Raw genomic sequence first — 13352 nt, 5'->3', positions numbered from 1 at the left:
GCTCCAGTCTAAACATCTCCCTCCGCATTTCAAACGTCTGTGAATACCAAATAATTGGCCGGGAAATGCAGTCTGGATTAGTTTGCTGCTTCTTGCTGAAGCCACCAATATTAGTCTTATCAAAACACCTAAACTTTTTATCTATGCTGAGCACCTTATTCAGGAGGGTTCCGACCTTTAGTAGCACATCGAGAAGTTGAGAGAAGTCGTTCACCAGTAACCCTTTCAAAATCCTTGTAACTTCAGTGGGAATATACCCAGCAAACAGCATCTCAGAGTCTCCAAACACCAAACACCAATAGTCTTTAATTTAGTAGGCAATGCTCTTAAAAATACAGCTTACAGGAAGAGCAAGCCCATAGAAAAAAAATTACGTGCATTTAACTACCCTTTTAATATTTGTTTTTTATTAGTAAAATGAGTAAGGCTTACAAAAACCAACATCAATTAGATCGAGGTTATACACTAGCAAACTTAACTATACTTATATACAGTCTTAACAATAAAGTTGTCTGAAAGAATTCTTTGCACACTGCCATTGAAGATTCACCATTCCACCTGGCTCTATGTAGTTCAAAAAGATGTTAAAGACACTGACAATACGTTTAAAATGCTCCCATAAACGTCTTTTTCAACAATTTGGAAAATAAGCATTTTTACGCTCCACTTTCAAAAAGCCTTGGACGCTTTTTAACGCTTTTACAGCATATGTTTGGTTCCGTATAAAATTTGATAATAGACTATTCCGATAATATGTGTGCTTGAATAACAGTTATGGCTTTAAAGAACATTCACATAGGTTAAAGATTCTATTAAATTTTTGTTGTTCTCTTTAAAACCTTACAATCGACCTTTGCTTAAATTAATATTAACTCTAAAAGAACATACGCATCAAATACCAGCTTTTTTTAGATAATATTAATAGTATTGGTGCTAAAAGTTGTATAAAAAGTTAAGCTGTGCAAAAAGTGTCTTTAATTATTTAAAATCTTTGTAACACTTTTTTTTGCAACATTTTTTACATATATAGGGAAGCAAAAAATTATTTCTAATCTTTTTTTTATTTTAAGAGTAAATTAATGTAATATTTCATTTCAAATGCCTTATGATTAGTTCTTCAACATTAGGCCAACCTGTTCTAAAGTATTAAAAAAGTCCACCTTTGAAGTTTATTGGTCCTACATTATTCTGTAACCAGTTCCAAATAACTTGATGTCCTCCAGTACACTACCTACATCATCCTCTCTTGAGGCGCGTACTACCTACCTACCAACTTTGCCTAACTCAAGTTCTTGAAAACACCCCTTCCAACACACAATTCATCCATTAAAATTATTTATTGCCCCTTGAGGGGCTAACTGAAACACACGGAGCGAGGAAACGCGACCACTTGAACTTCTCGTTGGCGAATGGGCTTTGGAAGAGGTGATGTCAGCCTCTCTCTCTCCATGCGTAATTAACCTCCCGCGCTCTCCAAAGCCTGCCTCGGGCCTTTGATTAGCCAACTATCATCAGATCACCACCGCAGGCTCTGCCTTCGCCCTCTCAGATGAGTGCTCATATTCACATGCTCGTTCTTTCAGAGCAACGTATCGCCAATTAACACCTAGGCCACCCTTAATAAGGCTGGGGAACCTTCCACTCCAGCAAAAAACGGGTTTCAAACGGCCCACATTCGAGAGGCCATTCTCAAGCAGGTGCTCTTCCAGAGCTTTGTTGGCTCCATTGAGGCAACTTCATCCAAAACACTTCAGGCTTCAAGACTTGGTGAGGATGCTTGAGGCTGCCAGAGTTTTGGAGCTTTGGAGCTTTGGGTACACGGCAATAGTCTCACAAGAAATTGTGTAAAGCAAATCAGACAAAATTATAACTACATGTCATGATTTTTTATTGCATTATTATTGTAGCAATAAATGAGACTGTAGGTGATAAAAAGTTTTATTTTACTGTCGTAGGTTGATACACTGCACGTTACAGTGTGAACTCTATATAAGTGACGGTTAAATAAATTGCCGGGACAGGTGTATCTTGGTGTAGAGTAGAGGAGAGGGAGTGAGCCAGAGAGATGTGGATTTCATACGTAAACAGTCATGGCTCCATCTGTTTTACATTACTGTCCTGATTTCCCTATAGACCACTAGACCACACCTGTTCCTTAAACAACTCCACACGTACGGACACCCGGGTTTTCCACAACATCCAACGAAAGTCTTCAAAAAGTCCTTCAGTTGTGTCTTTTATCTTTTAAAGCAATGCATTATTTCTGATACTAATTAAATGATTAATTTTAAAAACAGCTATCATCTGATATATTAGCTGGGCAATGAAATTTAAGGTTATTAGAAAAAAATGGTTCCTGATATTCATTCAGCTGATTGATTTATCTTATAATAAGCCTACTTTTATGTAGAGAGTGATGTGTGCTAATTATAAGCAACTATAATACAAGACAACAGTAAAGACAAAACTTCTCATTCAGTGTTTTTTTTATTTCTTTATTTAATTAATTTTCTACACTTTAGATTAATATTAAATGAATGAAAATCATTAAGGGACACATATGGAGCTATGTAGTAAACAAAAAACTGTTTGTCCTACCCTGATCAATCCCCTGACCTAAACCCCACTGAGATGGTTGATTTGGGATGAGCTGGACCCCAGCTAAATGTGGCAGCTTCAAAGAATCTATATAGGTATAAAACATATTCTGGTTTGTTTAACACTTACACAAGCTGTATTGTATTTATGTAAAAATTTAAAAATCATATAAAGAAAGTAAACATATTAATTGAGAAGAGGTATGTCCATACCTTTGACTGGTACTGTATATTTATTGTCTTTTCTTGCTGAAAACATAGAACACAGAAATCAACACCCTTAAAAAAGGAAACACTGTACATATGTTTTTGTGAAAAACGTGACAACTGAAAAGGTTACTTTAAAAATGTGGGAGGCAAGGCTTTCTACTATAGGTTTTTGGATCATCGCTGTGAAAATTTGATCATATTTAGTAACAAGAGTGTTAGTGAGGTCAGTATGTTGTATCATCACCACCCCGCCTTATTTGCCCCAAATTAAACTGACTAGCATTGTTCCCAGCATTTGCCTTAATGTTACTAAAACTATGGGTTCATAGTTGATCATGTGAAATTGTGTTATTAGACAATAATATCAGTGACTGGAATTTGTTAATATGTTCATATTGGTCACATGCTATAACACTATTATTTACATCTTAGTTTAAATGTTAGATGTTTACCAGTATAATTTTTGCAAGGTTATGTAGCTATCTGACACTTTTAATTGGTCATCATATTAAAAATACACAGATATTAAAAGGCTGTTTGGCATACAATTAAACGTTTTAATTGGTTGTGTTTTTTTTTTATTTCAGGGTAAAAGTGTTTTTCTGCTCTCAAGCTGTGAAACCCACTCCACCCACCATCGCACATAAAGTACACTTAACACACAACAAGACAGCCACAAAGGAGATGTGTGCATGAAGAAATGTAAAAGCTGAGGGCTAATTTATTCTGTTTCTGTGATCAAAAGCAAATCGTTAATCAGTCTGAGTCACGTGTTTGTGTGTGATGTCCTAGAATGTCACAATTATGCATAAAAAGACCTCCACAAGTCGCAGTAAATCTGCTTCACGGCCACTGTCAGTTTAAGACCACTATCGTACAATTACCATAGAGAGGCTGGAAAGCATCCTGGGTATAGTGGTCAGAATCGCAAGTGTGTGTGTGTGTGTGTGTGAGTGCACGTGTGTGTTTACATCTCTGCACACACACACACACTGCACCAGAGCCAGATAAACAACAACACCAGGACTCTTCTCTTCTCACGCAAAACCTAGCGTGATACAAGCTCTGGCAATCTGTAATCAATCTGCCTGTAATGAAGAAGAGATATTGTTGATGCGCCAGAGAGCCTGTATTTTCTACACAGGACTAAAGGCATGCAAATATTTCACAGGGCAAGAGGAAATTCATCATTTAACCACTGAGACAAACACTGATAGAGGAATCCCAACAGACACATCAAACGCAAACCCTTTGAGTCTCTTTACCACAATATTCTACTATTTTCCACTGTATCTGTGAAAGGAAGGCTTCTAGAAAGAGATTAAGTGGTGTAAATGGGCCACCTGAAATGCTGAAAGTCTGGCACAAAAAGAACCTGAAATAATTCTATCTTATAATTATGCCTTCAATGACATGTTCCTGAACCACTCATAAAACTGGGGATTGAGAAATGTTAAACTTTGGCAATGGCACCCACTATCAGGCCTTAAATGAACTCCAATAATTCACGCCATCTTGCCATAAGCATGCTGGTCAGTATTCAATCTCCCTCACAAGATAACGCCTCACACCGTATACAGGTGTGGGCATTTCCAAGCAGTCTCCTGTGGTAATACTTTCTTATAATAATCTATATACTGCTGTTCCATGACTTTTGCTGCTAACATCTTTGTGCCAAAGGTCTCATGGAGTCTGTGCAGCAAATGCTCTGATCCTATCTGTGTAGTCTTAAAGTATCGTAAAGTAATGGTGAACCCAATTCAAAACAAAAAGACATTTGGGTTTGAGAATAAAACATGACTATAAGTTGCCAGAACAGAATTTTAGCGTTTGTTTCCTCAAACTTAAACAAATCTACACAAATGAAAATATTTGTGGCAGATCACCACTGTTGTTTTAGTCTCTGCCATCAGTGATCTGGGATCTGGGAGGTCTTCCTTGGTCTACCAGTCCCTTTGTTTGTGATCTACACAGATTTATTCTAAATGACCAATTGAATACTAGGATTAAATATTTATATCCTGAGGGATGTAGAATTTGGTTTCTATGAGTATGCCTGACCCACTCACCTACATTTGAGTCTTTGTTACTCTTACTGCAGGCAAAGTCCATTGTAATGCAAGATGAATTTTAATGGAAACCATTTGTAACTATTGAACTGCCTGCAAGCTTACCATAGGGCTAAAATAAACAAAAGTGGAACAATTTCCCTAAAAGATCTGCCAGAACAACATGTGGTCATTTGATGATTCATATATGAGTTGCTTGGATTATGTCATCATAGATATGGTCCCTACCTGCTTCCTAAGCTATAACTACTTGTTGGTTATAAGCACTTTTTAATATGATTTTTTTCATTCTGTTTTTATGTAGTTGTACATCACATACAGTATTAAGCACTTGGCTCTGAAACATAAACTAGTAAAGTCTAAATTTTGTAGCTCTATAAAATAAAGAATCATTTCTATCCAGCTTCAGGTGCCCTAAATAGAACAGGATCCTCATTACTTTCAAAAACCAGAGCAGCTCTAGTGGACTATGTAAGTTAATTTAGACAGTAAAGCACATTTAATGTTAAATTTCTAGGGAAACAATGAACTTTGAGAAAATGTACATTTGTACTTTCAGAACATATAATAAATCTAGCTCTTTTTTATTTTTTCTAATTTCTATTTCTAGTTTACTCCGAATTTACATGGCCAATTACCCAACCCCACTTATTAGGACTCCTTCTGTCACTAGTGATGCCCAAACACCAGGAGAGTGAAGACTAGCACATGCCTCCTCCGATACATGTAAAGTCAGCCACCACCTCTTTTTTTAACTGCTGCTGGTGCAGCATTTCTGAGTAGCATCACAGATAAGCAAAACTCAGATATTTCCCATTTGCTCTTCACACCATTTATTTGCATACTGGGTATGTTCACCTGTCACTGACACTCACCATCGGTTTGTAGTCATTTCCCCATGAGCTTCCTTTTCTTAGGTTTTCATGTAGATATTAGAAATAAAAGCACAGCAATAGAAACCAAAAAATAACCTTAACAAACATTAATTGTACCTTTAAAAGTCAAAGAAAATCCCCCCCAAACAAACTCTGAAAGGGACATCCAGCATTAGGTCCGTTGAAAGTTTTTTAAGAACTTATGTATGTTTACTCTTTAATATAGAAGAAACCCTTTAAATGAAACACATCCTAAAAATTATATTTTAACATCATAGTTATTCTTTCAGATAAACTTAAGTAAGACTAACAAAAATAAACATAGTCTCCTATTGCTATTACATCATTTAGAAATACACTCTCCCCGTAGTTTAAAAAGGTACTCTCCTCCTATCTGTTACAGTTTTATGCATGCATAAGAAAACTGTTATGACAAATTTTGTGTGTATTTGTGTTTGGGCGTGTGTTTGTGTCTGCATGTGTATAAAATGTCACGAAGAGGTAAACATTTTGGTATTGCTTCAAGACTTTCAGTCAGATGGAGTTTTTTTGCAGATTTCCTACATATTCATTCTCTTCTTCTGGTATAGCGACACCTGTAGCTAAAACTGGCACTTACCATCATATATTGCCAAGAAGTTCAGTTTTAGATTCAGTTTGCTAATCTAGAAAATGAAGGGTGTTGTTTTTTCTATTTTGTGACCAGAAATGTTTTTGTTGCATATTTGTGCCAAAAGATACTTCTGTACACTTAAGTATTCCAGTTAGATTCATTCATATGATTCCAAATTAAACACAACTACACAATATACAAATAAACAAGAGATATCAGCACTTTGTATATCAGATTACTTGACAAGCCTGACAAAAAGTCCAAAATCTTCGGATTTGCAACCTCAGAAAACAAAAAGTTACATAAGTAGTTGTATAGTGGTTACTAAACATTTCATAGCAAAACTATATACTTAATACTTAATAGTAGTTACTGAATAACGCATAGTAGATACTGAATAATTCATAATAGGTACTTTAAAAAATGATTGTTACTGAATAATTCATAGTAGATACTTAGGTCCCTCTTTATAATACGTAAGTATCTCAAGAAACTGTGTATTTATCATTACCAATAGACTTAATAACAATGTACCTACTAGTTAAGTACATTTTGTTACAGATCAATTACAGTTGTACAAAATATGTAATTACACATGTGCATCTGTGTCATTTAGACATAGCAGAATATTTTGCCCATCTTCCCATAATGTAATATGAATAATATTTTTTTTTAATATTCAAAAAAATGAGAGACCTTTATACACAACTTATTCTAAACAAACCTATTACATGTAAATATTCACACACACATTATTACAAAATTACATAACCTGTACAACTGCAATACAGCTGTATCGATGTGTACTTCACAATTAGTTACACTGTAATTACATGGATTGTTAATGTGTAAGTACATAGTTATTAGAGATCCTTATTATAAGGTGGGAAAAATACTTAATATTTCATAGCAAAGTCTAAATAATTCATCTATCTATCTATCTATCTATCTATCTATCTATCTATCTATCTATCTATCTATCTATCTATCTATCTATCTATCTATCTATCTATCTATCTATATATCTATCTATCTATCTATCTATCTATCTATCTATCTATCTATCTATCTATCTATCTATCTATCTATCTATCAGGCTCAAATAATAAGTCAAAAGCAGTGCTTTGGGTTCAAGAGGTTAAATCATCAGTACATTAACTGGATCTTGTTTAAGTGTGTGACGGGGCAGCAGGTCAAGAGAGGTTTTTGCAGTCAAACTGCCACTTTACAAAAGAAAAGAACTGTGTATTTTACACCTATTAGACCATGAAAGTCTTCCTTCACAACCAAGAACGTCTCTCTCTGCACGTCCCAACGTCTCGCCAACAATGCTTAAGAGGAAACGATCCAAAGCACCAGCGCACTGTAGACAGTGTTCCATTTTCATTTCACTTCTCTATTGCATGGATAGTTTTGAGGAAGGTTAGTGGAGGAGAACATGCTTATAAACACACACACACACACACACACACACAAACACACACACACACAGGCATAAACACACAATTCTTCCATCTGGAGGAAGGTCTGGACTTCACACAGGCCTGTACCTCATTATGGTTGTTTGAGATCTCTCTCTCTCTCTCTCTCTCTCTCTCTCTCTCTCTCTCTTTCAGTTTCTCTCGTTGCACAACTGATTTTCAAATACCTGCTTCACTGTGACATCACTTCCTCTTTCCTCAGGTAACACAGTATTCTGCATTAGCACAGTATGATGTTTTAGGTTCAATTTTGGACACATATGTAGACACATCATACAATGTATAGATATTATATATGTATATTCTATCAGCACAATTTAAAGTATCTCCTCATAAGGGTCAGGAATTATATATATTTATATATACACATTCACATTCACATGTCACAACCAAGATACTGTAAATTGAAACCAAACCAAACTATTTATCAACTATGTGATTTCAAAAGAAGTCCTTGATACATTTTACTGGATTTATGTTAAAATGCATCTGCTCTAATGTAATCAGGATTTGGTGTTCATTATGAATTATGTACTGTATACAAAAAAAACCTGGGATACAAAACGGCAGCATACAGAATCCACAGTTTACTTTTTTAGAAAATATTTTTTCAATACCCACTACAATAAAAAGAATGTTCTTTTGTGTGCTAATTGTTCAACAAGTAGTAAACATTAGACAGACCTTAACGAGGATTTTTTGCAATTAGTTTATTAATTAACAATGACATATTTAGTATTTAATCGCACCATGTATGAAATAAAGAGCTGGCCAGAGTGCCTGTTACATTTTTAAGCCAATTATATTTATGATCAATATTCGGTAACCCAATATTCATAAAAAAAAAAAAAAACTCAATTGAATTACTTGCATCACAGTATAGGATTAATTTTGATTAGTGCTGGTTATCTTTTGTGAACGTGTTTCTATAAGTGTAAGTCATTGCTCATCCAAACAATAAACAAATTATATAATAAAACACAAACAGTTTAAAATCAGTTATATTTCAGGTAAAAAGAACATAAAATGTTAAATGTGCTTATGATGGTGCTCCATTCAATACTTTCTGGATGAGTTAGGGAGTGTGGGATTGTGGGATGGATGGGGTGGTGATTGTCTGACATCCTAACACTCTCTGAAAGCTATCAAATTCTCACAGAAATGTTCCATTATTGTGTACAAAGCCTTTCCTGGACAGGAGAGACAGTTACTCCAACAAAAGTAGGATACATCTTTTTTTATTACGGTGAAGATTTCAGAAGAAAAAAAAAAACGATGAAAACTGGGCATCGTTTCTCAACTGATTTTAAGAAAAATTCTGACATCCATAAATGTTTTCTTATTTAAGATTTGTTTAATTTAAAAAGAAAATGGGATCCATCATTCTGCTAACAATTCTGTACGTTAAACACACACACCTTTCATTTCCATTCTTAAGTTTAGCCTAACCCTCAAACTAATAATAGACCTAACATCAGTAAACAAAACATGCAGACAATCAGTAAAAAGCACAGACATACAGTATAGCAAAACATATGCATATAGAGTCACCTGCAATAGTTTTCTCAGCATCTTGAAAGAGTTCCTGGATGTGCTGAACAGTAGTTGCTGCTTTTCCTTCATGCTGTGAAGCTCCAGCTCATCCCAAATCACATTGAATCACCATCTCAGTTGGGTTTAGGTCTGGGGATTCTGAAAGACATGTAGTTTCTTATGTGTTTCTTAATAGTTTTCATGTCTTTAATATTGATATACGATATAGAGAATAAATTAAATAATTAAAAACATTAAATGAGAAAGTCTGTCCACTTTTAGTTGGTACTGTATACAAAACTTTCAGCAGAAGCTTCATGTCCTGTGGCCTTGTAGTTCAGTTCAATCTCTCTCTCTTTGAACATTTCTATCCTGAAAACACACAAAAACACAAATATACACACAGTCACACATGCAGACAAGTACACACACAACCACAAAAATGCAGTGGACCAGGCATGGAACTTTTTATAGTTTATCCTTCACTTTCTTCAAAAGACTGTATGTTCCCAGGAGAGGCTCTGAGTGTATTTATCAAATTATCCTTAAAACACTCTTTTAACTCTTTCAGAATGTTCTTCAAATGCCTTTAAACAGTCGCACACATGAGGTCTTCATGTTCATGGCCGTTCTCCTTCTGCGCTGTGTTTTTCTTTTTAAGAACCATCTCTTAGCTCCTTTTATCGAGCTAATTTGATGGGGGATTGATAAATGTCTTGTTTCTCAAACGTGTATTATTGTTCCTAGTTATACCATGAAGGGTAAAGCTGCCCTTGAAAATTGGTTTATGTTACGGTCGGAGAACTGACACCGCATTCTGGTGGGCGATTTCCCCGACCGCACACACACACACACACACACACACGCACACGCACTGACTCCAGAGAGTAGCAATGGCTCTTAAGTCCTGAACACTTTGCAGACCTCACCAATTTTCTCAGTGATTTGCTAACTTGAGAAAGCCTGGACCGTGTGAATGATGGCGGTCAGCTTCACGCTGCCATGGTAATCATGTTATTGCAGAGAGCTGAATGTGCAGCAAACGGGGGGAGCAGGAGGGGGTGAGCTTAGGCAAAAACTGGGAAGGGCAGCATTACAAACCACACACACACAGTTTAGCTTTAATAACACATTAATCATTTGGGATTGGTGGATGTTTCCTTTTGAAAATGAAACTACACCGGGGTCAGGGTGATTTCTAAACACTCTCTGACTCTCTCACAAACTGTTGCATAGAGATGACCAACAGTTTCTCTGTGTTAGACTTAAAACACTGCATCTCTTGGCATCCTCTGTGCCAAAAAGACATTTTTTTCATTTCATGTTCTGCTTTTAAAACAACACCTTTGTCAGGGATGTCTATACATTTTTCAACAAGAGTATGGAAAACCACTTGCTGCACACATTAGAAAGACACAGCTGTGGAAGAGGAGGGTTTGTATGCCAAACATTGGATAAAATAACCCCTCAAACATTAAGTCACTTCACTGTATCCATGGTGCAATTTTTTTGGTGTTCTGAGAACAAATGGCAAAAATTACAGTTTGGGAAATGGTTCACTGTCCTAACCGTCTTTGGAGTATTTTACAGGCCTGAGATACAGTAATGGGTGTATATTAACAAATATAATGAAACTGAGCAGAAAAAAACAAACTGTAAAATCAAAGTAAATGTAAGAAAAATGTGTTTCCCATAATTTGGGATTGTATAAACAGCAACAGTCATTTCAATTTTTTGTTTTTGGAAGAGTTAAGAATGAATTTTTTGTTAAATTCCTCACCTCATTTTAAGCTTAAAGAATTACTTTCTCTACAGAGAAGCATGGGGGTGGTAGATAAAAGGGCATCATTCTCAAATGGAAGGGAGTATGAGTAAATAAATAAGCTAAAACCTAGAAATGCTGACATTGGAGTAGCTCAAAACAAAAATTGTAAATGTCCTACTGTGTGCCCGACCAATAATGTTGTTAAACATTTATTTATTTATTAATGTATTTGTTTGTTTATTTAACTATTTCACAGTAGTAAAACAAACATTTTATTGTTGGTGAAACACAACTATGGGAATTCTTTACCATACTCTTTAAGTCCTGTTTGTTTCACATGTTGCAAAATCTCTATCATAGAAGATTTAAGAAGCTGGAATTTGGAACACATTGCCCTTCTTTAATGGGTGCAAATACTCATTTAAAAAGCCAAATTTATTAAAAAATAAAATCTCAATCATCACAATTTAGTGTTTTCGTACCTTTGTACCTTGTATCTTTAAAGACAAGGTACTGTAGCTTACAAATCCAGGCACTATGCTTACTTCTGTAGTTTTAAGCAAGGACCTCACCAAACGTAATGGCTATTGTCTGTCTTATACTAAGCCTGGATTAACCTCAGTAGTTCTTCTAAACTGACGTGAAAAAAAAAAAACACTTACTGTAAGCTTTTTCTCTTGTGAGTTCATGAGGTGAACTTGCCAACCCATCTGTGGCCAAAGATGCAAATGTATGGTTTTCCTCCAGTCAGCTGTATTTTTCATCGCCTGGCATAAGAAAAAATAGGACTCACTCTCATCGCTTTTGTTTCAGAATACAGTGTGGAGAACCACATGAACAAATAACTTTTATTTTCTCTAGAATAAACATGATTTTTAATGTACATAAACACTCAGCTGCTATCTGGAGGATATGCTTAGGTGAAATTGCAGGTTTCTAAACTCAAAACTCTCAAAAATGTTGTTGAACTGTTATTACAGAATGAGTATTATATTATTAATTTAACAAATATTTTAATTCTTGCCCTGTATATTGTCACTCTCATGCAAAAACCTTGCTTCACCTTAATGGCAAATTTACAAAAGTATAAAACCTTTTAAATTCATTTGAAGTCGGTATTAAAAAAAATATTCATTATGGCCATTATAAGTCATTATTGAAGATTTATATTGGTTTATTAATCAGGCAATCTGGAAACCATGTAAAGAATAACTGTCAGATTCACACGTTACTTTGTTACACACAAAGTTACTTCCTGTGGTGGGTTCCTAGATGGGTTTAATCAGCTATAACATGCTTCAAATGTTCCATAGGCTACCTCCTGAAATGGTTTGAATGATTTGGTTTGGTGTGTTTACATATGATTTTCTTATGTGGTTTGTACTTATTCAGATATAATCTTGATACAGATCAAAACAGATCAGGAGTAAGCTGGGTCAGAAAAAAAGAAAATGCATAAAAACACCTGCATGTCTTTTGTTCATGCCTTTTAAAATTGTGTTCTCCTGATAATAGAGTTAAACATTTGCTCCACTGGGAAACCCAAAATACATTACTTGAACCCTGTCAACCAACAACCATATGGAGACCATTTCTTTTACATTTATTTAGACTTTTATTTTCTGAATTTCTGAAGGCAGTTATTATAAAATAACTAATAATAGTAAAAAAATTAACTGATTCTTAAATATTAAATCGGTTTAGACTTAATATGTAATTTTCTATTAAATATCAATTTTTTTCTGGTTGTGAATGAAAAATAAATTATTCTTAATAATTAAAGAAATAAAAAAACTCCACTACCCTCCAGAGTGAAGTTACAGGTTGCATGTTAGATGATAGAAATCAATAGCAGACAGAGAAACAAGCAAGAGGGGAACAATTTTAGTTGTTTTATTTGTTAGTTTTAGTTGTGTCTAATAACTAGAACTTGCAGATGGTGCTCTTATAATCTGAAATGTATTATATATTATGGAAATATAATTTAAACAATATGACAGCCAATGAGCAGTCACAAAACTATTATCTGTTTCTTTTTAGAGCTAAATTGATGAAATGCTACTGTTCTGTCTGTCTGCTATACATTGATTTTATTTGTTTAAAGAGCACCATGTCACGTCTAACCAGGAGGTGAAGTCAGTATCTCCATACTCAGGAGAGAAAGAGAGAGAGAAAGAGAGAGAGAGAGAGAGAGAGAGAGAGAGAGAAA

This window comes from Astyanax mexicanus, chromosome 1 (genome assembly GCF_023375975.1).
Source record: "Astyanax mexicanus isolate ESR-SI-001 chromosome 1, AstMex3_surface, whole genome shotgun sequence".
Taxonomy (NCBI): domain Eukaryota; kingdom Metazoa; phylum Chordata; class Actinopteri; order Characiformes; family Acestrorhamphidae; genus Astyanax; species Astyanax mexicanus.
This window is presented reverse-complemented; position numbering follows the sequence as displayed.